General features: G+C 50.0%; 1 long non-coding RNA gene across 1 annotated transcript; it reads left to right on the top strand.

Annotated features, from left to right (window-relative positions):
* Positions 5080-15319, top strand: LOC108636439. Its single transcript, XR_001918396.1, has 3 exons — positions 5080-5569; positions 8398-8575; positions 14988-15319. It is a non-coding gene; the product is annotated as an uncharacterized LOC108636439 (long non-coding RNA).

Genomic DNA, 25994 nt, shown 5'->3' with positions numbered 1-25994 from the left:
GACTCTTACCCACTGGATCACCAGGGAAGTCCCTCAACTGCTTCCTTGGTAGCTCAGATGGTAAAGAATCTACCCGCAATGGGAGAGACCCGGGTTTGATCCATCGGTTTGGAAGATCTGGAGAAGGGAACAGCAATCCACTCCAGTCTTCTTGCCTGGAGAATCCCATGGACTGAGGAGCCTGGTGGGCTACAGTCCATGGGGCTGCAACGAGTCAGACACGACTTAGCAATAAACACTTTATTGGGATACAACTGGCATAGAGTAAAACTCAGTTCTGCACGAGTTTTGACTCATGTACTCAGTTGTGTTACCACCACACAATCTAGAACAGACGTCTACGACCCCAAACCCCTCACTACCCCTTAACAGTCAGCCTCCTGCTTCCGCCCTAGCCCCTGGCAACCAGTGACCATTCCAGTCTCCACTGAATGAATTTCCAGAATGCCATCTCAATGGAACCTCCCACTTCCACTGGGAGGATGTGGCTGCTGAATGCGGCATTTCCACGTGGCATAATGCATTTGCGTTGAGTCCATGTTGTTGCATGTACATGTCTGTAGTGTCTTCCTTGTCATCCGGCTGATAGACAGACTGTTGGTTTGTCTCTAGTTTGGGGTGATTATGAATAAAGTTGCCATAAATATTTGCATACAAGTTTTGGTGTAAACATTAGTTTTATTTTTAAAATATTTATTTATTTAGCTGCATCAGGTCCTAAAGGGATTCCCAGGTAGCTCAGTGGTAAAGAATCTACCTGCCAGTGCAGGAGACACAGGTTCAATCCCTGGTTGGGAAGATCCCCTGGAGGAAGAAATGGCAACCCACTCCAATATTCTTGCTGGGAAAAATCCAATGGATAGAGAAGTCTGGCAGGCTGCAGCCTGTGGGGCTGCAAACAGGCAGACAGGCCTGAGCATGCATGCACATCAGATCTTAGTTGCTAGCATGTGGGATCTTGCATTGTGGTGCATGGACTCTCTAGTGCAATGAGGGGTCAGCTGCTCCGTGGCATGTGGGATTTTAGTTCCCTGACCAGGGATTGAACCCTAGTCCCCTGCATTGCAAGGTGGATTCTTAACCACTGGGCCACCAAGGAAGTCCCTGTAAACATTAGTCTTTATTTCTTGGCTGAATATCTAAGATTAGGCTTGCAAGGTCATTTGGTGAGTCTATATTTAACTCTATCCTGAAAGTAAAAATCAAAGTCACTCAGTCATGTCTAACTCTGTGACCCCATGGACTGTACAGTCTATGGAATTCTCTAGGTCAGAATATTGGAGTGAATAACCTTTCCCTTCTCCAGGGGATCTTCCCAACCCAGGGATCAAACCCAGGTCTCCTGCACTGAAGGCTGCCAATCTGGGACTTCCCTGGCAGTCTAGTGGTTAGGATTCTGCACCTCCACTGCAGGGACGCTGCTTGGGGAACTAAGATCCCACAAGCTGCATGTCACAACCAAAAAAAAAAAAGAGAGAGAGAGAGAGAGACAAACTGCCAGCCTGTTCTCCAAAGTGGCTATACTATTCTGTGCTCTGGTCAGTGATTTATGCAAACTTCATTCGCTTTGCCACCTCACCAGCACTTAGCATTGTGAGTTGTTTATTTTTTAAAAAATTTTATTTATTTTGCTTTTTGGTTGTTCTGGGTCAACAATGAAGATTGCTGCTTAACAGAAGAAAAAGTTGCCAAAGAAACAATGCAAATAAATTCACTGGAATTGCGGGACATGATTTTCCTGATTGAAAGCATGAACCAAGTTTCTCAATAGAACATGAAACAAGGAGCATCATGTTGAAATTTCAAAACACAAGGGGTTAAAAAATTCTAAACATTTATAGAAGAAAAACACTGGGATATTCAACGCGTCAGAATTTCTCAACAGTGTTCAGTTCAGTTCAGTTCAGTCGCTCAGTCATGTCCGACTCTTTGCGATCCCATGAATCGCAGCACGCCAGGCCTCCCTGTCCATCACCATCTCCCGGAGCTCACTCAGACTCATGTCCATCGAGTCTGTGATGCCATCCAGCCATCTCATCCTCTGTCGTCCCCTTCTCCTCCTGCCCCCAATCCCTCCCAGCATCAGAGTCTTTTCCAGTGAGTCAACTCTTCGCATGAGGTAGCCAAAGTACTGGAGTTTCAGCTTTAGCATCATTCCATCCAAAGAAATCCCAGGGCTGATCTCCTTCAGAATGAACTGGTTGGATCTCCTTGGAGTCCAAGGGACTCTCAAGAGTCTTCTCCAACACCACAGTTCAAATGCACCAATTCTTTGGCGCTCAGCCTTCTTCACAGTCCAACTCTCACATCCATACATGACCACAGGAAAAACCATAGCCTTGGCTAGATGAACCTTAGTCGGCAAAGTAATGTCTCTGCTTTTGAATATGCTATCTAGGTTGGTCATAACTTTTCTTCCAAGGAGTAAGCGCTTTTAATTTCATGGCTGCAGTCACCACTGGAAAGCAGAAAACAGTGGGGGCAATGCCTTCAAAATTCTAAAAAGTTTTACTTGGAATTCTTTATCTATACAAACTGTCAAACAAAGGACAGAATAAAGATGCTTGAAAATATGTAACATTTTTAAGAACTAAAAATTGCACCCCACATGCATCCTTTCTTAGGAAGCTACAGGAGGGTGTGCTTCACTTGAGTAAGAAAATAAACCTAGAAAGAGAAAGACATGGGACCCAGAACACACTGTATATAGCACAGAAAAATGTAAAGACATTCTCATTGAAGTTGAAGGGAACTCTGGGGAGGACAGCTATGCCACAGCCAAAGAGTCAGCCAGTCCAGATACAAATGGGAGGACAGGGAGCTCCAGACAGGATGTCTCCACTGGAAAAACAAACAACAAAACAAGACAAGCATGCTTACCTGATGTGCGTGGTTTGGTTGGGTGAGTTTTCAGCTTTGTCGGATTCTAACATTGGGGAAGAAGTGGTCCATGCATGTGTGTTAGTCACTCAGCTGTGTCTGACTCTTTGCGACTCCACGGACTGTAGCCTGCCAGGCTCCTCTGTCCATGGGATTTTCCAGGCAAGAATACTGGAGTGGGTTGCCATGCCCTTCTCCTGGGGATCTTCCCAACCCAGGGATTGAACCCAGGTCTCTCACACTGCAGGCAGATTCTTTACCATCTGAGCCACTAGGGAAGCCCAAGCGGTCCACAGTACATAAAAAATTAAGTGTATAAAAAAAAAAAGAGTCAATAATTAACTTCAGGAGGAACAAAACTTTGCACAAGAAAAGAAAGAGTATCTTAGTGCTGTAAGAGACTTTCTTGCAACATTTATGGAGTCATAGTAATGCCAATCCTAAACAGTGATTTGGCCAAAGATTGAGATATAATTGTGAAGATGATAAGTAGTGTGGAAGAGTCTGAGAGTGTATGGAGGATGGTGGAGGGTACTTTAATAAGTGAGCTAAAATGGAAAAAACGAACAAACAAGAAATAGTGTAGTAATCATGTCAGGTAAAAATGTGAAGGTAAAGATTAAAAAATAAAACAGTTAAGACATTTGGAAGTAACTCAATGGGGAGGGAATGGGAGATGGGAAGAGGTGTGGTGACAAACACAAGGCTTGCAACACTGACTTTTAAAAGAATGTTATAAAAAATAATTTAACAGGAAGGAATAATCATCTTCATAAAAATTACAAACTCTCCTCTCAGGAGAAAATCTGAACACTCCCTCTGAGCTGGCTTTGGAAACCCAAACCCAGCTATGTGGACGTCAGGGCAGGCACCCTAGGTGGCCTGAGATTCTCCGTTTTGCTGTGTCCGGTGGCTGCGATGGTCCTGGCCACTGAGCCAGCTGACATCTGAGCACAGGCTTACGTGACTAAGTTAGAGTCGCCTCCTGGCTTTGGCAGGTTTATGGGTTGGTACAGGTGGATTTATGGCTGTGCAGTCAGCCACCCGGTAACAAATGAGGGGTTCCAGCATGTTGGACTGGTGACGCAGACACCTGGGAAAATGGAAACCGTCCACCCAACGCTCTTTTCCCTGCTGTTTTCTGCAGTCTTTTTGTTTTCTTTCCCAGGGGAACCTAAGTGCTGGTATTTAGGCAGCAAAGGAGTTGCCTTTGCTTTAGGGAGCTTCTCTGACCAGACAGAGGTTTCCTATCCTGTTCTGACACTCCTCGGACATACCTTCTTTGGTAGTGGACAGGAGATTCTCCAGCAGATATCACACCCACCCCCCAAGGAATTCTTCAGGTCCCTGCTGCCCCAGGGGTGAGCATGGAAGAGAGGGGTAGCCTGTTCTCATCCCTTTGCTCAGACCACAAGGTCACATCTGATTTTTGTGTCCAGTTCTGAGATGTCAGAGCCCATCTGTTTAACTCGTGTATGTATGTTTCCTGTGGTTGTCATGACAAATGATACGAATTGGTGGCTTAACCAACGGAAATTTATTTCCTCACAGTTCTGGAGGCCAGAGGTCCAAGATTCAGGTGTGGGCCGGGCTGGCTAGTTGCATCTGAAGGCTTCCTTTCGAACCTGTCTCCTAGCTTCTGGCGGTGACAGCAGTCCCCCATGTCCCTTGGCTCTAGAGGGCTCACTGAGATCTGCTTCCATCTTCACGTGATCGTCTCCTCCAGGTGTCTCATCACATTGTCCTCCCGCTGTCTGTGTCTGTATTTACATTTCCTTTTCCTTTTAAGGACACCAGTTTGATTGGGTTTAGAGCTCATCCTAATCTGGTATGACCTCATGTTAACTTGATTACATCTGCAAAGACCCTGCTTCTAAATAAGGTCACATTCACGGATACTGGGGCTTAGGGGATGGACATATCTCTTAGCAGGACACAATTTAATACTCTCTCGGCTGGCTCCACCCTCAACGGCTGCTCAAGACTTCTTGCACTGAAAAACCCCTTCTTCAGCATGCTGGCCCCTAGAAGCTACACTCTTGTCACCGTCTCTCTTCCCTTGTCATCGAACTTCTTGCAGATGTCCTTCCCTTTTCCCCTCAGGAGCATACGCCCAGCCCACACCTTCTTCCTGGTTATGCTCCTCACCCGTGTCCGCTGCATGCCCAGCACAGCATAGGTGCTCAGTGGTGACTCAGCTCTCCTGTCACTGGCCTTCTCCATAAGGGCAGGCAGCTGCGACCTCTGCAGAGCTCACTCAGGAGTGGGACAGACCACCACCAGGAACTTGATCTAAGTCACCCAGCACGGATGGGTACTTCCAGAGCCACTATTTGGGGTGGGAGCTCCCATTGGGCTGGAAACTGTACCCATTTTCCAGATAATGCCAGGAGGTGCTTCATCTGAGCTTGGCTTCCAGAACAGGCTTAAGAGCTACACTGCCAAACACTGGGCTCACTGCTGAGGAGCGTCACCCCTCTTTTTTTTTTCCTATTCAAACATTTTAATTTTTTTTTAAAGAGTAATATGGGCTAACTGACTCAATGGACATGACTCTGAGCAACTCCAGGAGAGAGTGAAGGACAGGGAAGCCCGGTGTGCTGGAGTCCGTGGGGTCACAAAGGGTTGGACATGATTTAGCAACTGAACAACAACTATGACAACACGGACTAATTGGAGAAACACTATGGTGAGTCTATGGAAAGTGGGCATTATTATGTTAAAACATGTAGTTTTAAATTTCATGTACATGTAATTAGAATTAACCTAGCAATTAAAGACCATTTCCAATTAAAAGGTATGTTTATGTTGAACTCCCAGTTGTCACATTGTAAATAGTTATTTTTACAGTCAGTAAGAGTCAGTAAAAAAAAAGAATGCTTTTCTAAGAAGCTTGTACACATATTGTGGAGTCCTATTATACTTTATTTAGCAAAAATATTTTTATAGATAGTGAAAAGACAAGATCGCTAAGAGTCGGACCCAACTGAGCGAGTTCACTTTCACTTTTCACTTTCATGCATTGGAGAAGGAAATGGCAACCCACTCCAGTGTTCTTGCCTGGAGAATCCCAGGGACAGGGGAGCCTGGTGGGCTGCCGTCCATGGGGTCGCACAGAGTTGGACGCGACTAAAGCGACTTAGCAGCAGCAGCAGCAGCAGCCTTACCCTGAATGAATTATCACAATTTTAAAAAGTACAGACCAGCAGGGTTGAACTTCTCTGGTGGTGCAACGGCTAGGAATCTGCCTGCCAATGCAGGGAACATGCGTTCAACCCCAGGTGCAGGAAGATTCCATATGCCCTCAAGCCACAGCTACGGAGGCCCACGCATTCTAGAGCCTATGCTCCGCAACAAGAGAGGTTACCAAAATGAGCAGCCTACGCGCCTCAACTAGAGAGTAGCCCTCACTCTCTGCAACTAGAGGAAGCCTGTGCAGAACAAAGAAGAGCCAGCGCAGCCAAAAATAAATAAAATCTTAAAAAGAAGCAAATGAGTGAGGTTAATTACATCAAAACAAAATAAAGTAAGTTGTGTTTACTTGGACTTCCCTGGTAGCTCAGTTGGTAAAGAATCCACCTGCAACGCAGGAGACCCCAGCTCGATTCCTGGGTCAGGAAGATCCACTGGGGAAGGAAAAGGCTACCTACTCCAGTATTCCTGGGCTTCCCTGGTGGTTCAGTTGGTAAAGAATCCACCTACAATATGGGAGACTGGGGTTCGATCCCTGTGTTGGGCAGATCCCCTGGAAAAAGGAAAGGCTACCCACTCCAGTATTCCTGGGCTTCCCTGGTGGTTCAGTTGGTAAAGAATCCACCTACAATATGGGAGACTGGGGTTCGATCCCTGTGTTGGGCAGATCCCCTGGAAAAGGGAAAGGCTACCCACTCCAGTATTATGGCCTGGAGAATTCCATGGACTGTATAGTCCATGGGGTCTCAAAGAGCCGGACGTAACTGAGGGACTGTCACTTTTTTTTTCAATTAATAAAGATAAATATTTATTATTTTCAAATAATAAACTTTTCTTAAATAACACTCATCCCACACTCCCACAGAATAAATAACACACAATTTTTGTCGTTTTTACAAAAACAAGACTTTGACATTTTTATAAATCCATAGATAAATAATTCTTAATTAAATCTTGAGTGATTTTTGCCATTAATTTAAAGCATGTTGTGTTTTAAGAAGCTGAAAAAGGAAAAGCAAAATGTAAATTTCAGTTCTGTTGGTTTAATTGTCCCCTTTCTCACATTGTTTTCAAAATGCAGTGAGTAGGGTATTCTCAAGGCAATAAAAAATCAGAGATACACATCAAATGATTTTGGTGGATGATAAAGTTTGGACATTTCTATATAATAAAAGAAATTATTTTCTACCAAAGTTCTGAACTTGAGTTTGCCCCTTGCACCCTCAAAGGTCAGAGGTCAAATCAATGTGCTAGAGACTGAGAGGGGCCACGGAGGGGGCTTCCCAACTGACCAATTGATGCTGGGCAGACCTGCTGGCCTTTGGAAACCTCAGTTTTTTCATCTGGAAAGTGGGAATCGGGTGACTGTAGGAGTTAAACAAAATACACAAAATACTCAGGCACAGAATAGGAACTCAGTACACAGTGACTGCTTATCCATTAAACTTAGATTTCCCGTAGCAGTGGCCTCCTGTGCCCTGCTGTGCACTCAGGGTCAGCTTGTGAGCTGCCGGGCACACCCGCCATGACTCGCCTCCTGCAGGGCCTACTCTGGGGTTCCTCCCTGGCCTGTGACAACGGTGCTTCTCTGCGACAATGAAGGCAAACAGGTTGGCACCATCAGCTGGGCTCAGCCGGGTCCTCCTGGGAAGACCAGTGGGAAGGGGGCAGTTTTCAGAATGCAGGCCCCACCCTGCTCTGATTCCCAGTACAAGGGACTGTGGCTGTGGGGTCAGGTTGATGGAAAGAGCTTCGAACTTGGACCTGGAATCCCTGGGTAGGGCCTTGGGGGCTGCCAAGTCATACCGTGGACCTATCTGGCCACTTCCCTGCCCAACGCCTGGCACTGGGGCGTCCATTGCCTGGAGGGAGCCTCCCGGGGCCTCCGTCGTCCTCATCTGCCTCCTGCGTGCGTCCCTGATTCTGCAGTCTCTCTGTTCCCCAAGCCAAGTTGGTGTTACGTGGATGGACGTTCACTCAGGGGTGGGTGGAGGTCAGTTTGGTGCGTTATTCCTCTTGTGAGTGTTTTATTTGTTTAACTGTGATAAAAATACACAAAACATGAATGTACCATTTTGACCATTTTTAATTGTATGGGTGAGTAACATGAAGTCTGTTCACATTGCTGTCCAACCATCGCCACGGCTCCATCTGCAAAACGTGTCTATCTTTCCAACCCGAAACTCTGCCCCCATGAACTGCTCACTCTCACACCCACTCCCATCCCCTCCCGCAGTCCCTGGCCCCCACCTTCCAGCTCGCTGTCCCCATGACTTTGGCTCCTCTAGGGACCTCGTATAAGAGGAATCATATTTGCTCTTTCAGGGCTGGCTTCTGTCGCCGAGCAGTGTGACCTCAGGGTTCATCCACGTTGCAGCAGCTGTCAGAATATCCTTCCTCTTAAGGCTGAATACCATTGCCTTGAATGAATGAACCACACTCTCCTTGGACTGCATGCCAGTCATCCATCCATGGACACAAGGGGCCTCTGCACTTGGCAACTGTGAGTCATGCTGCTATGAACATAGGGTGTGCAAAAATCTGTTTGAGTTCCTGCTTTCAATTCTTCTGAATATATACCCAGGAGTAGAGTTGCTGGGTCATATGTCAATTCTATGTTTAATTTTTTGAGGAATCATAAAGGTTGCATTTTATTTATTTTTTTATTGAAGTATAGCTGATTTATAATATCATGTTAATTACAGGTGTACAGCACAGCAATTCAGTTCCACACACACATATATTCTTCAGATTCTCTTCCCTTATAAGCTATTACAGAATACTGAATTCCCTGTGCTACACAATAGGTTCTGGCTGCTTATCTGTCTAATACAGAGTAGGGTGTATATGTTAATCCCAACCTCTTATTTGAATGTTGCATTTTAAAACAGGGATTTAAAAATCAGTGTCGAAAGCAAGACATCAAGCAGAAGGGAGAAAGTGCCTGGATCTTGCCGACCCAGCCAGACTGGGGCTGGAATTCTGCCCCTCCATAATCATAGCCAAGTTACTTCACTTTCCTGAGCCTCACTTTCCTGGTCCATAAAATGGGATTAATACCATTCACTCGGGTCATGCGGAGTTCTGAGAAATTTTAACTGCATTAGGAATGTTGGAAAGGCTAATGGCTTAGAGCAAGGGTCAAAAAGCCACGCTAAGCACCTGTTTTTTGTGCTGCCTGAGAGGCAGGAATATTTTTCACATTTTTTGAGGGTTGTTAAAAAAAACAAAGAATTTGTGTCAGAGTCCAATGTGGCCCGCAGAGCCTAAAACATTTACTCCCCAGACCTTTTTAGGGAAAAGCTCCTGATGCTTCATTTAGAGGACAAACTATAAATGTACCGAAGTCGGAGTACTTGGGTTCAAGGACAAACTATGCGACCTTGACCAAGTCCTTTTGTACCTTGGTCTCCTCATCTGTAAAATGGGGATAACAATGCCCATGGCCTGTTGTCTAATCTCCATCTAGTCTCTGCTCAGTGAGGCCATGCTTGCTCCTTCTAGCACTGTAATGCGTGTCTCCTGTTTTCTCTGTGGTCTGCCTCCCCGCCTAGGATGGAAGGCTCACCTGGGCATGGATGTTGAGATGTTTTGCTTGCTGATGTGTCTCTGACTTTGCAGGGAGCAGGCACTTGGTAGATATTTGCTGAGAGAACTCAGACCCCTGGGGAAATGTGAAAACCAAACATTAGCACATGGAGGACATTGACGTAGTGCTGGGATGGGTGAGTGCCCAGTGCAGAGTTAGCCCTGAGCTGGCATGTACTTGGGGGAGGGGGTTTCCACAGGGCAGATTCTCAGGGGTGTCTGCCCTGGGCGCCGGCCCAGCCTAACACAACTTGGTAGAAAAACAGTAGGAAACACAGTGGAAAAGCTTGCTTCCTGGAGGCTGACACATGGGGTGTGGTGCCAGCAAGTGTGCAGACCAGCCCCATGATCCAAAGCAAACATGGTCACCTCCCTGAAGACCTGCCTGACTGGTCCCCACACCTTCCTGAGGACGGGCGGCGAGATGACAGGTCCTGTTTGCTACAATCTCTTCAAGGAGTTGGAGCCCCCTACCCCCTGCAACACCCGGCTTTGCCTTATTGACCAATGCCTCCACTCCGATCGCTCAGGTGACCACCCCTCGATCACCCACTGGAAGGCATTGGCTCCGTTTGACAGATGAAGCATTGAGGCTCTCAGAGCCGAAATGACCATCAAACTCTCTATTATGGTGTCGCATTGCTGGGACTTGACCCAGGACGGCATGGCATGGGGTCTTCTACTGTGCAGAAAATGGGTGAACAGAAGATGCACTTAAGAAGGGGGCGTTGGAGTCACGGACCTTCTGGGGAAGAGGTGGGAAGTCAGACCATCCTTCTGGAAGAACCAAGGACGGGTGGGGTGGTTCTCCAGGCTAGGCCTGTGACTGAGGGTAAGGACTAGGGGGCGGGAGGCAGGCACACAGACTCCTCTCGGATGATCTGCAGCAGAAAACCTGAAGACGCATGGGCTACCCCACGTCTACAGATGGCTTCCCTGAGGACAGGGGGCTTAGATGTCAAACCCCAAAGTCAAGGCGATCTCTGTAAATCTCCATGGCCTTGCATTGTGGCCACTGGAAGGATGACTCACCCTCACAAACGTGCTGATCTGATTCTTTTCTCAAAGCCCTTGTTTTTTTTTTTTTTTTTTTTTTTTTGTAGTTCTCTCCAGGGCAGATAGTGCTCCCAGCACAGAGGCTGGGGTTGGGTTCTGGGGGAGGGTGGAGGCAGAGGTGGCCGGGAAGGAGGGGGGTGGGGGAGCAGGTAGAAGTGGCTTTGTTGACAGACAAGTCAACTGATGTCAAGGCATGTCAGTGCCTCCCTCAGCAGGAAATGCAGGTCGAGTGACATACCTGAAGTTCAAGAACAATTATTAGCTAGCAATCCGCTAAGACAGTCTAACAGGACAGCCCCCAGTTTCCCAGGGCAGCAAAGGAGGGCATCAGAGAAGCCCAACTGCCTGGTTCAGAGGAATGATCCTCACCCATTCCGTCAGAGGCAGAAAGGGAAAGTGAAATTGCCCGCAGGAGAGAAACAGAAAGCCCTCAGAATGGAATCCAGGCCCTCACCCCTCTTCCGCCAGCTCAAGGGAGAGGCTAGGGTGCAGGGATGAGGAGCCGGAAAAGAAGGAGCAAGATTCAGGCCATCTCCATGTGCCAAGAGCTCCCTTGTCACGTTTACAGCATCATCATTTAGACGGTGTACTCTGCATGGAAGTTAAACAAGCAGGGTGACAATATACAACCTCGACGGACTCCTTTCCCCATTTGGAACCAGTCCATTGTTCCACGTCCGGTTCTAACTGTTGCTTCTTGACCTGACTACAGGTTTTGCAGGAGGCAGGGAAGGTGGTCTGGTATTCCCATCTCTTGAAGAATTTTCCACAGTTTGTTGTGATCCACACAGAAGCTTTGGTGTAGTCAATAAAGCAGAAATAGATGTCTTTCTGGAATTCTCTTGCTTTTTCTATGATCTGACAGATGTTGGCCATTTGATCTCTGGTTCCTCTGCCTTTTCTAAATCTAGCTTGGATATCTGAACATTTTCAGTTCATGCCTAGCTTGAGGCCTAGCTTGAAGGATTTTCAGCATTACCTTGCTAGCGTGTGAAATGAGCGCAAATGTGCAGCAGTTTGAACATTCTTTGGCATTGCCCTTCTTTGGGATTAGAATGAAAACTGACCTTTTCCAGTACATATGCTCATTGTTAACATATCAGCATGCTAAACAATACCCACAGTCACCATGACAGTTCCAAGGCCAAGCATAAAAGGTCAGAAAGTGAGTGGTGGCCCAGTTCCTGCAACCTCTGCCCCTTTCCCAAAACAGTTGGAATACTCCTCCCACTCAACTGCCTCTGAAATTACCCAGCCCTATGAAAACGCTGGGGCCTTTTGCCTACTGAGATGGACTACAGTCTGTGGAGAGTGTATCTCTCTGAATAAATGTCCTTTCACTTTACTAAGACTTTATCTTGAATTCTTTCCTGCGGGAGGCCAAGAACTCACACTCAGCAGCCATCACAGGGACTCACCTGAGGCCTGGGATGTGAGCACCCTCTCGCACCTCACACTGTCTTTCCTGCAACACCATCACGGGGTAACAGTGCCTTTACACATTTCAGGCTCTGGACAGTAACTGTTGCCCTGCCTGGGAACCAGAGGATGAGATGGTTGGATGGCATCACTGACTCCATGGATATGAGTTAGAGCAAGCTCTGGGAGATGGTGAAGGACAGGGGAGCCTGGAGTGCTGCAGTCCATGGGTCACAAACAGTTGGACACAAGTGAGCGACTGAACGGAGCTGAACTGGGAACCAGGAGACTTACCCCAGGGGCGCCTATGCCCCAAGGGCATCTCTGACACCCTGGGGAAGGGGTGCAGGTGCCAATGCTCTTGGAGATACTGTTCCCCTCAGTGGCTGCTCAGCAGGGACACAGAGGGGCAGGAACAAGGATTGTATGTCCAGGAGCTGAGAGAAGCTGGCAGTTCAGCAGTAAGAATGGGGCTGGGGGGAGGGTAGCTTCTACGCATTCAGGCTCTGGGTTTGATTATTTTGTTGTTCAGTCGTTCAGTCATGTCCAGCTCTTTGTGACCCCATGGTCTGCAGTACTCCAGGCTCCCCTGTCCTTCACCATCTCCCAGAGCTTGCTCTAACTCATGTCCATGAAGTCGGTGATGCCATCCAACCATCTCATCCTTTGTTGTCCCCTTCTCCTGATGCCTTCAATCTTTCCCAGCATCAGGGTCTTTTCCAATGGATTGGCTCTTTGCATCAGATGGCTAAAGTATTGGAGTTTCAGCTTCAGCATTGGTCCTTCTAATAAATATCTAGGGTTGATTTCCCTTTAGGATTGACTGGTTTGACGTATTTGCAGTCCAAGGGACTCTCAAGAGTCTTCTCCAAGACTGCAATTTGAAAGCATCAGTTCTTCGATGCTCAGCCTTATTTGTGGTCCAACTCTCACATCCTACTACTACTTCCTAGTACCTAACTACTGGAACAACCATAGCTTTGACTATATGGACTGGATTCAAACCTCAGCCCCACCCACCCATAACCTTCCCCATGCACTTCCCTCATCGCTAAAATGGGCCTGGGCTGAGTGTCTGCCTCCCAGTATCCCTGCACCAAGCTGAGACCAGAGGGGGGCTGAGGATGGGCAGACGGCTGGGACCGCTGCTCTCTTGTCCATCACCCACCCTCTGGAGGCCATGGCTCCAGGCTGGGGCTGGGGCTGGGAAAGGCATTTCAAAGGTGGCAATCAAAGGCCAAGTGGGCTGCCAGGAGCCAAGATCAATAGGCCCAGCCACCCGTATCAGTGGAAGGAAGGAAGCCACCAGCTCCCACCTGAGGGTTAAGATAAAGGTGGAAGTGGGCAAGCTCAGGATGCCCTACCTCTGCCGGGGGACATGCCCGGGGGAAGGTCCCTGAGGACAGAGACATTCCTATTAGCTTTGTGACTTTGTCCAGGAAATCTGAGGTGTATAATCTGGCCTGGCCAGCAGCTCCTGATCTCCCTTCGCCTTCAACGAGAGGAAGGTTGACCATGCCTGCCTGCCTCCACTAGCTGGCTGGTCTAGAATGATGGAAACAGCACTGTAAAAACCTCATGGATGTCAGGCCCACCTGGACAATGCAGGGAAATCTCCCTCCTCGAGGTCTTTGATTTAATCCCACCTGTAGAGTCCCTGTTGCCACATGAGGTAACATATTCACAAGTCCCAGGGACAGGACATGGGTGTCTTTGGGGAGTGTCAATACTCTGCGTCATGAACTCATGCCAGGATTTCCCTGGGAGCTCAGTTGGTAAAGAATCTGGCTGCAGTGCAGGAGACCTGAGTTCGATCCCTGGGTCGGGAAGAGCCCCTGGAGAAGGAAATCGAAACCCACTCCAGTATTCTTGCCTGGAGAATCCCATGGACAGAAGAGCCTGGCAGGCTACAGTCTATGGGGTTGCAAGAGTCGGACACAACTTAGTGACTAAACCACCACTGATATTCTGTCTACTATGTCTGCCAGGTAAGAAGCAAAGAGAAAAATCTGACTTTGGGATGTAACTGGTAGTATGGAGATACTTGGATGGAGTGCAGCTTCTATTTGAGCCTGTGATCCCAGGAATAGCTTTAAAGAAATGGAAACTTTGGCCAAAAGGGTTGCAGGCTTGCATCTTCCGATGAAAGCACCAAAGTCTGGATGCAGGACAAACTTTCCTAGACCTGAATCCAATGAGGCAGAGACGGGGACAGAGGGAACGAGTCTCTCTCTGTGTTTCCTGCACACAAAGACTGAGGCCCAGGGATAACTGGTGCTTACTTAGGGTGGAGATCTGCGGGTCTGGTGTTACCTCCCCCAGGTCTCAGCATTCTGAACATCCAGCCGGGTTGGGTACTGAGTCTGGAGGATGTTTGCTGGCGTGTGCATTGGCGAGGGGGTCTCTCCCAGACATCTGCTGTCCTAGCTAGACCCCAGTCAGCGCTGTCCTCACATTGTTGCAGGAGGAAGTTCTTTTGGGAGGCAATGCTGCGAGCCAAGCAAGCAACTGTTTCAAACTTGATAAGAAACAGGCTCTTCCTTGCTATATTTAAAGTGCATAACCAGCAAGGACCTACTTACAGAACAGGGAACTCTGTTCAATGTTACATGGCACCCTGGATGGAAGGGGAGTTTGGGGGAGAATGGATACATGTATATGTATGTTTGAGTTCCTTCGTTGTTGTCCTGAAATTATCACAACATTGTTTGTTAATCAGCTATACCTCAATACAAAATAAAAAGTTAAAAGAAATAGGTAGTTCCCAGTGGACAAAGTTCCGACTGTGGCTCACTGGCCATTGAGGGTTTTTTTCCAGTAATGAAGATGCCTTTGCTCTCATCTGTTCACAGGCTCTAACTTAGAAGTCAGGAGAGACACCCCCTTCCAACCTGAGCTGGTGAACGTCTCCAGCCAGGAACCGGAGTAGAGACCTGACCCTCCGCACTCTCCAGAGGTCCCTGGCACCTGTCAGGTGCGGCATGGGACATCAGCAAAGAATGCAGAGGAGAAGAGGAGAGACGGGTGATCAGGAGCTTGCGGGGTGCCCTGCTCCCTGGGATAACCTGGATGGCTCTCCAGCGTTTAAAACATCCATCCTGTCGGTTAGAAGGCTGCCCGATTTTATGGTTCCCTTTAAGCAGAGGGTTGGACATGACTGAGAGACTTCACTTTCACTTTTCACTTTCATGCATTGGAGAAGGAATTGTTCTTGCCTGGAGTATCCCAGGGACGGGGGAGTCTGGTAGGCTGCTGTCTATGGGGTCTCACAGAGTCAGACACGACTGAAGTGACTTAGTAGTAGTAGTGGTAGTAGTAGTAGTTAAGCAGCAAAAAGGGAAAAAAGAGGAAAGCGGACATTTTAGAACTTGGACAAAAGCTGTCTCAGCAGGGCTCTGGTGAATGACCAGTATTCTAGTCTGCAGAAGAGGCTATAGAGAAGTACACAGGGCAAAACTTACTAGCAATGGAAATTAAAAAAAAAAAAAAATCTAGTATGACCCACTTCCAAGTGCATTGTTTTTTCTCAATTTAATGGAAGAATGTTGGTGTTATTTTTTGACTCCATCTGTTTGTTTTATAGTCAGGCCACCTAGTGGGTAATTCAGGCTCAATCTTCACCTTTGGCCTTGTTGCAGAAATCTCTCACGTCTCTCGCGTGTAGAGCTGGTGACCCATTCAGGAATGGCAACTCTGAATCCAGCCATCTCCCCTCCCAGGCTCTCTGGGGTCTGGGTGTGGCCACACACTTCGGAGAAGGAAGGTGGGGGGGCAGCCCTAGGGGGAAGCTTCAGGCATGCTGACAGGTGTCAGTACTTCTGGTTGGCAGATGAAGCAAACCTGAGGCACCACATTTGCTTCCCCCAAGTGGAGGTCCTGGAAGCGGAACTCAATTAAAATTGATTCTTCCTGAATTCGTGCTGGGAGGGCTGCTCCCTGGATGTACATGTTGAGGAAGGTTTCCTTTTCATCCAGGCTGGGGAAGGTGCTGGGCTTCAACAATCTGGCCATTTCATACCTGAAGAAGCACAGCTTTTGTTGTTGTTCAGTCGATAAGTTGTCTCCGACTGTTTGAGACCCCATGGACTGCACGCCAGGCTTCCCTGTCCTTCACTCTATCCCAGAGCTTGCTCAAACTCATGTCCACTGAGTCAGTGATGCCATCCAACCATCTCATCCTCTGTGACCCCCGTCTCCTTCAGCCCTCAATCTTTCCCAAAAGCATCAGGGTCTTTTCCAATGAGTCAGCTCCTCGCATCAGGTGGCCAGACGATGGCCCTCATCACATTCGCCCTGTTTCTGAGGATGGATCAATGCCCAGACTCTCGGGGAGCAGCTGGCACGGGGCAGCTCTGCTCCGCCCCTCCGGGCCCTTCTGGAAGACACACCTGGATCTGACCTGAGCTACTGTTACTATCGCTGTTCCCATCAGCTTATCTGGTTCACGCTTACTCTTCCAAGTAGTAATGCTGATTCCAAGCAGCTGAATAATGGTTCCTAAGACAGCCTTGGCCTCACCCCCAGAACCTATGAATGTGACCCTGAATGGAAAAATAAAAAGAACTGTGTGGGTGAGATTAAAGATTTGGAGATGGGCAGAGGATCCTGGAGCACCCGTGTGGCCATCCTAAGTGTCCTCATGAGCAGGGGACAGATGGAGACCTGACTATAGAAGGGATGGCCATGTGGCCAGAGAGGCAGAGCAGCCACCAGCCAGGAACACGGCAGCCCCAGGAGCAGGACTAGCTGAGGAGCGGTCATCCCCTGGGGCCCCCAGAAGGAGGCACTCCTGCTGTCTCCTTAATTGTAACCCCTATAGACTCATTCTGGACTTCTGTCCTCTAGAACGGTAAGAGAATATGTTCCTGTTGTTTGAAGCCACCGTGTGCTCACTCAGTCGTGTCCGACCCTTGACAACACCAGGGATTGCAGCCCGTCAGGCTCCTCTGTCCATGGAATTTTCTAGGCAAGAATACCTGGAGTGGGTTGCCAGTCTCTTCTCCAGGGGATCTTCCCAACCCAGGGACTGAACCCAAGTCTCTTGAGTCCACTGCATTGACTGTGCTGTGCTTAGACGCTCAGTTGTGTCTGACTCTGTGCAACCCCATGGACTGTAGACCACCAGGCTCCTCTGTCCATGGGAATTCTCCAGGCAAGAATACTGGAGTGGGTTGCCATGCCCTCCTCCAGGGGATCTTCCCGACCCAGAGATCGAACCCACGTCTCCTGCACTGACAGCAGACTCTATACTGTCTGAGCCACTGGGAACGTGAGTTCCTTACCACTAGTGTGACCGAGGAGGCCCCCTTGAAGTCACTAAGTGTTGGTTAGAGCAGTCGTGGGAAAGTCAAACAGTCCAGGATTGGGATTGAGGGGCTCAGGGCCCCCAGTGACCTCAGGGGGAGCTGGGCCAGGAAGTCAGCGGAGCTGTCCCTTCCCCAGCTCCCCTAGACATCTTGGGAACAGAAGATACTCATAAAGATATGAAGCAGGGTGGTGGTGAAGGGGGGTTCTGTTCATTGTGAACCTGCCTGTACCGTCTGGGTCTTCTACCAGTAGGTATCGTTATTGTCAAAGATGCCATTAGGAGTCATCTGTGCAGACAGATTGGGTGTGTGTCCCTGTTTGTACTTGTCTGTGTTAAAGGGACAACTCACACCCAGCACCTGGGGAGTGTTATGTTCCATTGGCCTTCACTCTCTGGGGGAGTTTTGCATCTCAGGCTATCAGTGATCCTCTCACCCCTCTCTTCCTCTCATCCTTCCCCCTGCTCCCACCCCTCCTCACACCCCTTCCCCCACCCTCCCCCACCCCTTCCTCCAACCTTTCCGCTACCATCTCTCACCCTCTCCCCTGCCCCTCCTGCTCCTCCCCCACCCTCCCCAGCCCCTGCTTGGAGCCCCACCTCGAGTCAGGGCAGGCAGGCGCACTTTCCTAACCTGTTCTGTGCAGAGTGCCCTGTCTCCTGGTCCTTTCGTTGCCACAGTCAGCGCACACTTGTTTGGACCCGCAACCTGTTCAAGCTTTTCCTTCCATCTTCACAGTCCATAAGGTGGATGGTTTTACTCCAGTTTTAAAGCTGAAGAAATTGTAACTGTGGGATGTTTGGAGACCAGTGGGAAATGACAGCCGGCAGCGGCTAAGCAGGGTCTTCCTGGCCGTCTGACCCCATGACCCCGTGGAGGCCGCCTACCGTGGAGGACGCGTGCCACTGGCCTGGCGCCTGAGGCTTCGGGGCTCCGCTGGGGACATCTCCACCCGTTCAGCCGTCCACCCACTCCCTGGTCGAGCGGTCGCTGGGGCAGGAACCACCCTGATTTCTGATTTCGGTGAAGATGGTTTCTGTTTTTTACCCTTCTCCAAGGGACCCAGTTTTCTACCCGATCCACTGACAAGTCCTAGATGCCCTCTGAGGGCAGCATAGAGGGCAAGAGAGTGACCAGAGTTGTCCTTCCCCTCCCAGTCCTGGCCACCAAGAAGAAAAACAGACTCATGTCACCTGCACAAGATCAAACTGCGAAACTCACACCTGTTCTGGCAGAGGCCAAGCTTTTCACTCTGGATGGCTGCCCTCGCTGCTCCTTGGCAGCCTGGATGAGCCAGACCTAAGGTGTTAGCAAGTCCAAACAAAGGCCGTTACTGTTAGGAGGGCCAGCCTGGATGCCCCCAAGTGAGAAGGCAAGAGAAGGAAATGTTCCAGAACAGATGCAGAAAGCGCTGGCCAGGCTGGGTGTCCTCTGTTATGGAAATGCTGGCCTGGCTGCCCCTTTCTTCTCCCTCCCTATTTCCTCGTGATAACTTGCTTTTGGATAACCTAGCACGTGGCTCACTCTCTGGGCCGCCTGATGCTTGTTTGTGTTATTCTAAGAAGCAGATTGCTGGTTCATGCCCCAGCCTCTTGTGGGTGTGTCTGGGTCAGGATCCTCTTGATCTTCTGAGTCAGAGGTTAGACCCATTTTGCAGATAAGGAATCAGAGGCTCTGAGAGGTAAGCTCACCTGCCCCAGCTTGTAACTCGGGCCCAGGGATCAGAGCTCAGCACTCATCTTTCCAACAGTGTAGGCAAGGTGCCCAAGTCAGAGGAGCCTGGGGTTTGAGCTGGCCTGGGTGGTGAATGTGAAGATCACGGCAGAGCCCTGTGCTCCCAGGAGCTCAGAATCTGGGATCCAGACGTGCAAGGGGGTCATTTTCTAAATTAGGGGCAGGGCACAGTTACTAAACAGCAGTGGGCATAGTACAGGGTGGGAGAGAGACAGGTCTGACTGTTAGGGTTCCCAAAAGACACCTGAAGCTGAAGCTCCAACACTTTGGCCACCTGATGTGAAGAGCCGACTCATTGGAAAAGACCCTGATGCTGGGAAAGATTGAGGGCAGGAGGAGAAGGGGGAGATAAAGGATGAGATGGCTGGATGGCATCACCAACATCATGGACATGAGTTTGAGCAAGCTCCGGGAGATGGTGAAGGTCAGGGGAGACGGACGCGCTGCAGTCCATGGGGTCACAAAGAGTCTGAGCTAACGCACAGCAACACAGAAGATGCCTCGTTGGGAGCAGGGTGGGAGTTTGCTGGGTGACCATATGTGGAAGGGCTTCCCCGGTAGCTCAGATGGTAAAGCGTCTGCCTGCAATGCAGGAAACTAGGGTTCGATCCCTGGGTTGGGAAGATCCCCTGGAGAAGGAAACGGCCACCGACTCCAGTATTCTTGCCTGGAGAATCTCATGGAAGGAGGAGCCTGGTGGGCTATAGTCCATGGAGGAGCCTGGTGGGCTATAGTCCATGGGGTCGCCAGAGTCGGACATGACTGAGTGACTTCACTTCATATGTGGAAGGGCCTCCCTGACCCAGGGAAGAGCAAGGCAACGACAGTGTGGTGGGATGAGGCAGGGGCCGGGGGCCAGCCTGTGAGCCACGGGATGAACTTCAACAGTGATCTGAGTGGTGATGGGATCCGACTCACATTCCAGAGAGTTCTCCAGAGGCCGTGGTGGGGCTTCGAGGAGACAGAGCGGATGAAGGGAGAGAGACATCCAGGGAAGTTCTGGTTGCTGGCTGGTGCCTTCACAGACGGTAGGAGGGGCCAGGTGTGCAGGCAGGCGCTCATCTCTCCAGCGGAATCACCAGGGAGCAGGGTGGGTGCAGATGTCCCTCCAGGAGGGTCCACTGCCCATCTGGTCCTGGACCCTAGACCCTGAGCCAAGACCAGAGGCTCCTGAGATGGACCCTGCTCTCCTTCTGGGACCCTGGGGGCCATGGGGCTTCCCAACCATGGGAAAGGCCCAGGTGTGGGACCCTCAGCTTCTCAGGATGGCCCTGGCCTCCTCACATGCCTTTCTTCCTCCACTTGCCCCTCCTTTCCTTCTGCACCCAGAGAAACGGGCTCTTCTGGTTCTGTAAGTCTAGGTGATTGAAGTTCAGGGCCTAGGAATCTAAAGTTGACCTTGAGATCTTCTTACTCACTGTCAGGGTCCTGCTCACCCCAGCTCGGCGGCCGGCAGAAAGGTTTCCCGTCTTCTGTTCTCTCTTCCTTATGTACTCAGGTTTCAAATAACACTTACACAGCATTTGCCATGCGGGGAAGGTGTTTCTACTCTCAGTTTCACAGATAGGGAACTGAGGCAGAGTCTGGCTGAGTAGCTAGACTCCAGCAGTGAGGTCAGTGGCTGAGCCCCTGAGTCTGGGCAGGGCTCAGCAACCTGGGGTGGACCAGCTGTTCTGGGGTTCGGATGTTCTGGGGTTTCTTCCCCCACCCTCTGCCTTTACTGAGCCATCTTCCCACACAAGCCGTTGCAGGAGGCAGTGCCAAGGCATACACGGCCATGATGAAAACCAAAGACATCACTGGCCTGCTCAGACCCTCAAGAGCTACAGACACAGTTGACGCATCTTTGGTTGCCAGGAAGTTCAGGGTGTTCTTTGTGGAACACTGGAGGCATGGCTGGAATCCCAGAAACAGCCAATGGAAGGGGCTGAATCCATAGGGTAGAATGGGCATTTCAAGGTGGGCTGTCCTGGCTGACCCCTTACCCACAAATACGCCTATTCATGTTTGATTCAAGGATTCCCCCCACCTTTTTAAATTTAAAGACATGGGAGATGGACAATGGTAGCTTTGTGGACCTATATCATTGCTTCAGAATTTAGGCTACTGTGTATTCGGAGAAAAAGAAACACAGGACAGTCTGGTGCTTAGAGCCCTAGGCTGGGATATACACCCTGAGTAGGGGGTTTGGGGGGGATGTGGGGGTTTCTCAAACTTCCAGGCTGTTCCCACCTCCCCACATACTCACACAGGGTCACTGGAGACCCAAAGGAAAGTGCTGACCTCAGCTACAAAACATAATCACTTGTTCAAAAGGCAGGAATAACCGACAACCAACCAAGCAAACAGCCCTAGAGACCCTCCAATCCATCCCTGTATAAAGACAGCCAGTGAAGGGTTAACCCCGGCCCTAACCCCAAACACCTTCCCAGATTCCACTGCCCTCTTCCCATGGGGAGCAGAGGAATCTGTCTGGCTTTCTAAAGTTCTGATCTGGCAAACTGACCAGGCTACACCTGGAGATGAAGGACAGGGAAGCCTGGCGTGCTGCAGTCCATGGGGTTGCGATGAGTTGGACATGACTGAGCAACAACAATGCCAGGAGAGGCCACAATCCTAATAAGTATCCCCAAAACATCTATGGGACACGGGTTCTCTCTGACTCAAGATTTAGCCCCCAGTGGACAGGCCATCACCCCTCCATGTCTCTGGAGAGCCCACCTCCCTTTCCTGTGTGGCCTTTGGCCTCGGCACCTAGCTGCTGGCCCGTTACCTCTCCCCTTCTCGGGGTTCTGCTATCTGCATAGAAGAGCAGGGGCCACAGGGCTCTGAGCGGGTGCTGTCACCCACACTGTATCCTATTGGCTGGCATGAGTCACAGGCCCAGCAGCTTCCAGGCATGCACACTAGATTCCTCCTGGGATGCGGGACGAAGGGGCATGGATTCAGAAGGGAACAATTGCAGCTATTTTGGCAAAGAATCCAGTGCATAGGGATTTCTGCCTTCAATCCTTGCAGCAAACCCACTTGTCAGGTGGGAAAACTGAGGCACAGAGAGGTCAAGTTGCTGCTGGGAACTGGAAGAGCTGGGACATCAACAGAGGTCTGGGTTCTGGCTCCCTACATGTGCCGGGGACTCCACAACATGCCCTGGTTCTCATCCCCAGCCCTCAGCACCCCTCACTGCCTGGTCACTGTAGTCCACCCCAGGCACTTGGAAACAGTGAGGGGTGGAATGGATCTGTGCCTGGCTGCCTGGGAGCAGCGGCTATTCTTGTCTCCACCTCTCCTCTCTCGCTTTGCAAGAGGAGGCCTTCTTACCTGGTGCCTGGGTGTAGGGTTGCAGAGGGACTGTTCCCTCAGTGGCCTTAGTCAGAACCCATCAGTGTGTACATTAGGCTTATAAATAATTCAGGCTGGCAATTATCCAGGGAGGAAGTGAACCTCTGTGCTCACAGCCAGGGCAGGCTGCGACAAGAACCAGGTGAGTTATTTGTGCAGATGAAACAGCAGGGAGGCAGCAATTCATGAAGCCCTCCCTGCCTCTCAGATGTTCTTGGGACCTTGCTTGTCCTGCAGAAGCTGCGTGCCTAGACCCTGGGGGTGGTCCCAGTGGCTGTGAGCAGCCCCTCAACACTCTCCTGCCTTGGCATCCTCCCCCTGCTGGCCGGAGGATGGGGGCAGAGAAGGCCAGCCTTCCTTTTGGCCAGAGGTAGCTCAGTTGCATTTCTACAGCAGCCACCTCATTCAGGTTCAGTTCAGTTCAGTTGCTCAGTCATGTCCGACTCTTTGGTATCCCATGGACTGCAGCATTCCAGGCTTCCCTGTCCATCACCAACTGCCGGAGCTTGCTCAAACTCATGTCCATGAAGTCAGTGATGCCATCCAACCATCTCATCCTCTGTCATCCCCTTCTCCTCCTGCCTTCAATCTTTCCCAGCATCAGGGTCTTTTCCAGTGAGTCAGTTCTTCGCATCAGGTGGCCAAAGTATTGGAGCTTCAGCTTCAGCATCAGTCCTTCTGATGAATATTCGGGACTGGTTTCCTTTAGGATGGACTGGTTTGATTTCCTTTCAGACCAAGGGACTCTCAAGGGTCTTCTCCAACACCACAGCAAAGAACTGAGACCGCCTCAGGCACAGACTCTGATGAGCTGAACCCCAGTAGCCTCCAGCAGGAGGGCACCCCTCTAGTCTCCTTGTCAAGGGACAAAAACAGCCCCCTCTGTTGGGGGCTCGGCTGATGGGTCCTTCTGTTACTTGCAGCCCAGTGTATCCTAACCCACAGCGGGAGTGATTGGCAGAGGATCCTGTATGTTTTCCTTTCTGCCCACTTCACTGGGTCCAAGCTCGGGGCTTTCCATTGCCCTGGGCTCCACCTTCACTGTTTCCTGGCTTGTTCACTTCTTAGGCTTCCTGAATTAGCCATCTGGAAGTAGGACTGCTCTCCTCCCATTGCCTATCATCATCTCTAACAAACATGGGGGCTTCCCTGGTGGCTCAGTGGTAAAGAATCCACCTGCCAACGCAGGAGACGTGGGTTCCATCCCTGATCCGGGAAGATCCCACATGCGGAGGGCCAATGAAGCCCACGCACCGTAACCACTGAGCCTCGGCTCTAGAGCCCGGGGGGCCACAACTACTGAAGCCCACACACCCCAGAACCTGTGCCCTGCAACTGGAGAGTAGCCCCGACTTGTCACAATGAGAGAACCCCCCCCCCCCAGCAACGAAGACCCAGCCCAGCCGAAAATAAATAAATAAAATTATTTTAAAAAATCACCTGCTTAAGAAAAAGGTGATTTTTTTTTTTAAATGGGGAAAGTGAAAAGAAACTGCAGACTCAAGTGTAGCACATGAGAAGCTCATCTATGTCATACCTGTGGTGACCCTCATGGTAGTTCCAACTGTGATATTCTACAGACTTACATGTCCTTAAACCTTTGGGTAGAGCTGTTGATTGCTGTGCGAGCATTTCTCATTCTCAAGCCCGACTTGAAATCTACTTCTTCCATTAGCAGGGATCGACCTGGTAGAGGTATAACAGGTTCTCCCACCCAGGTGGTACCCTCCCTGTCTCTCAGGGGTGCAGGATGCCTTAGGAGGAATTCTGAGTGGTGGAGGGAGGGGTATGGGGGTGCCGTCATACAGATGCCCCGTGACTCTGGGTACATTACCTGACCTCACTCACATGCTTCCTCGTCTCTAAAACAGGTGCTTCCTTGCTAGGGGTGCTGGGAGGATTGCACAAGTGTGTCCCTGTGCAGAGTATACAGATCAAAACTACTAGCAGTTACTAAACATTATAAGGGGTTTCCCAGATGGCGCTAGTGGTAAAGAGCCCACTTGCCAATGCAGGTAGACATAAATAAGAGTCCTGGGTCGATCCCTGGTTGGGATGATCCCCTGGGAGAGGGCCTGGCAACCCTTTCCAGGATTCTTGCCTGGAGAATCCCCATTGGACAGAGGAGCTGGCAGCTTACAGTCCATAGGGTCACACAGAGTTGGACATGACTGAAGCAACTTAGCACGAACCACGCAAACATTATAAGGTTTTCCTCTTTAAATGTCAGAGCCCTGTCTCTCTGATCCCTTGGACGTTCCCAGTCCTTTACCTGCATTATATTTACATGTACATTTTTTCTTCTCTTCCAGTAGTGGGCAGATGCTTCGGAGCAGAGTTCTTGGGTTCAGTCAGTGCCTGGAAGAGAGACACTCAATCCATGTCGCTTTTTCAGGCCATTACCTGCTCCTTCCTTCCTCCCTGCTTCCTTTTTCTTACTCTTTCATTCGTTCACTTCATTCATCCATGCAGCCATGCAGTCATGCAGTCATGCGCTCATACATCGTGTTTATCAAGCACCTGCAGTATGCCAGGAAATCCAGAGACCTTTCATCCAGGACTCTCCCATCCAGATCGCATTAGGAAGTTGTTTTCATCTTTGTCAAACTGTTGGAGAGTAACCAGTAGAAACAAAGTTGAGCTAACCTTACAACAATGAATGTACCCGGCTCATCATCCTCCCACTTCTGATCAAAGGGCCGCTGTGCAGGGAGTGACTGCTCGGCAGCCTCTCAGCCGTCCTCCCCTCCCCTGACTCCCACCCCCGTCCCCGTCTGGAGGACTCCAGGAACCCACCTACGCCCCGAGTCCTCCTCTGGAGAGTGTGTGAACTGGGGCCTGTGCCACCGGATGATGTGACATAGAGACCCCCTTCTGGGAGACAACCAGACACAACCAGAGCCCCTGGAAGAACAGAGCACAGTTGCTTTGAACTTGTTTAGAGATCAACTGCGGTTTCAAAGGCACAGCAGAGGTCCTCCTCCGAGGCGGGGGTGGTGGCCCTTCTTCATGGCTGGTGACTGGGCCGTGACCCAGAATCTCCCCGCTCCCAGACAGGACTCTGCCCTGTGTGTCTCCATGACACCACGAATCCTCTGCCCGGCCAGCATCCTGGTCTTGCGTCCCTTCGGCCTCATCATCTTTCCAGTGACGTTTGCTCCCCAGGGCATGTTTACTGCCCAGAGTTGGCAGAGTGAGTTAATTACAGTAAATTATAAAATGGCCCTTAAGTGGCTTGCCCTCAGTTGGTGAGCCAGTGGGGGAGAGTGGATATTCTTAGCAGAAGCTCAGTTGAGAGAAAACGAAGGCGGCTGGGGAGGGGAGGCAGTAACATTTTAATTGGATTTAATAAATGAGTGGTGAGTGATTAGTCCTCTTCCCAGAAAGAGGGGCTTTTTTGGTTTGCCTTGATCAGTTGATTGGAACTTGCAGGAAGAACAATCACCATACACTGAGTTATTACTATATACTGGATTT

The sequence above is a fragment of the Capra hircus genome, chromosome 1 (assembly GCF_001704415.2).
Source record: "Capra hircus breed San Clemente chromosome 1, ASM170441v1, whole genome shotgun sequence".
NCBI classification, from domain to species: Eukaryota; Metazoa; Chordata; class Mammalia; order Artiodactyla; family Bovidae; genus Capra; species Capra hircus.
The sequence above is the reverse complement of the archived record's forward strand: the minus strand, read 5'-3'. Positions and strand labels throughout refer to the sequence as shown.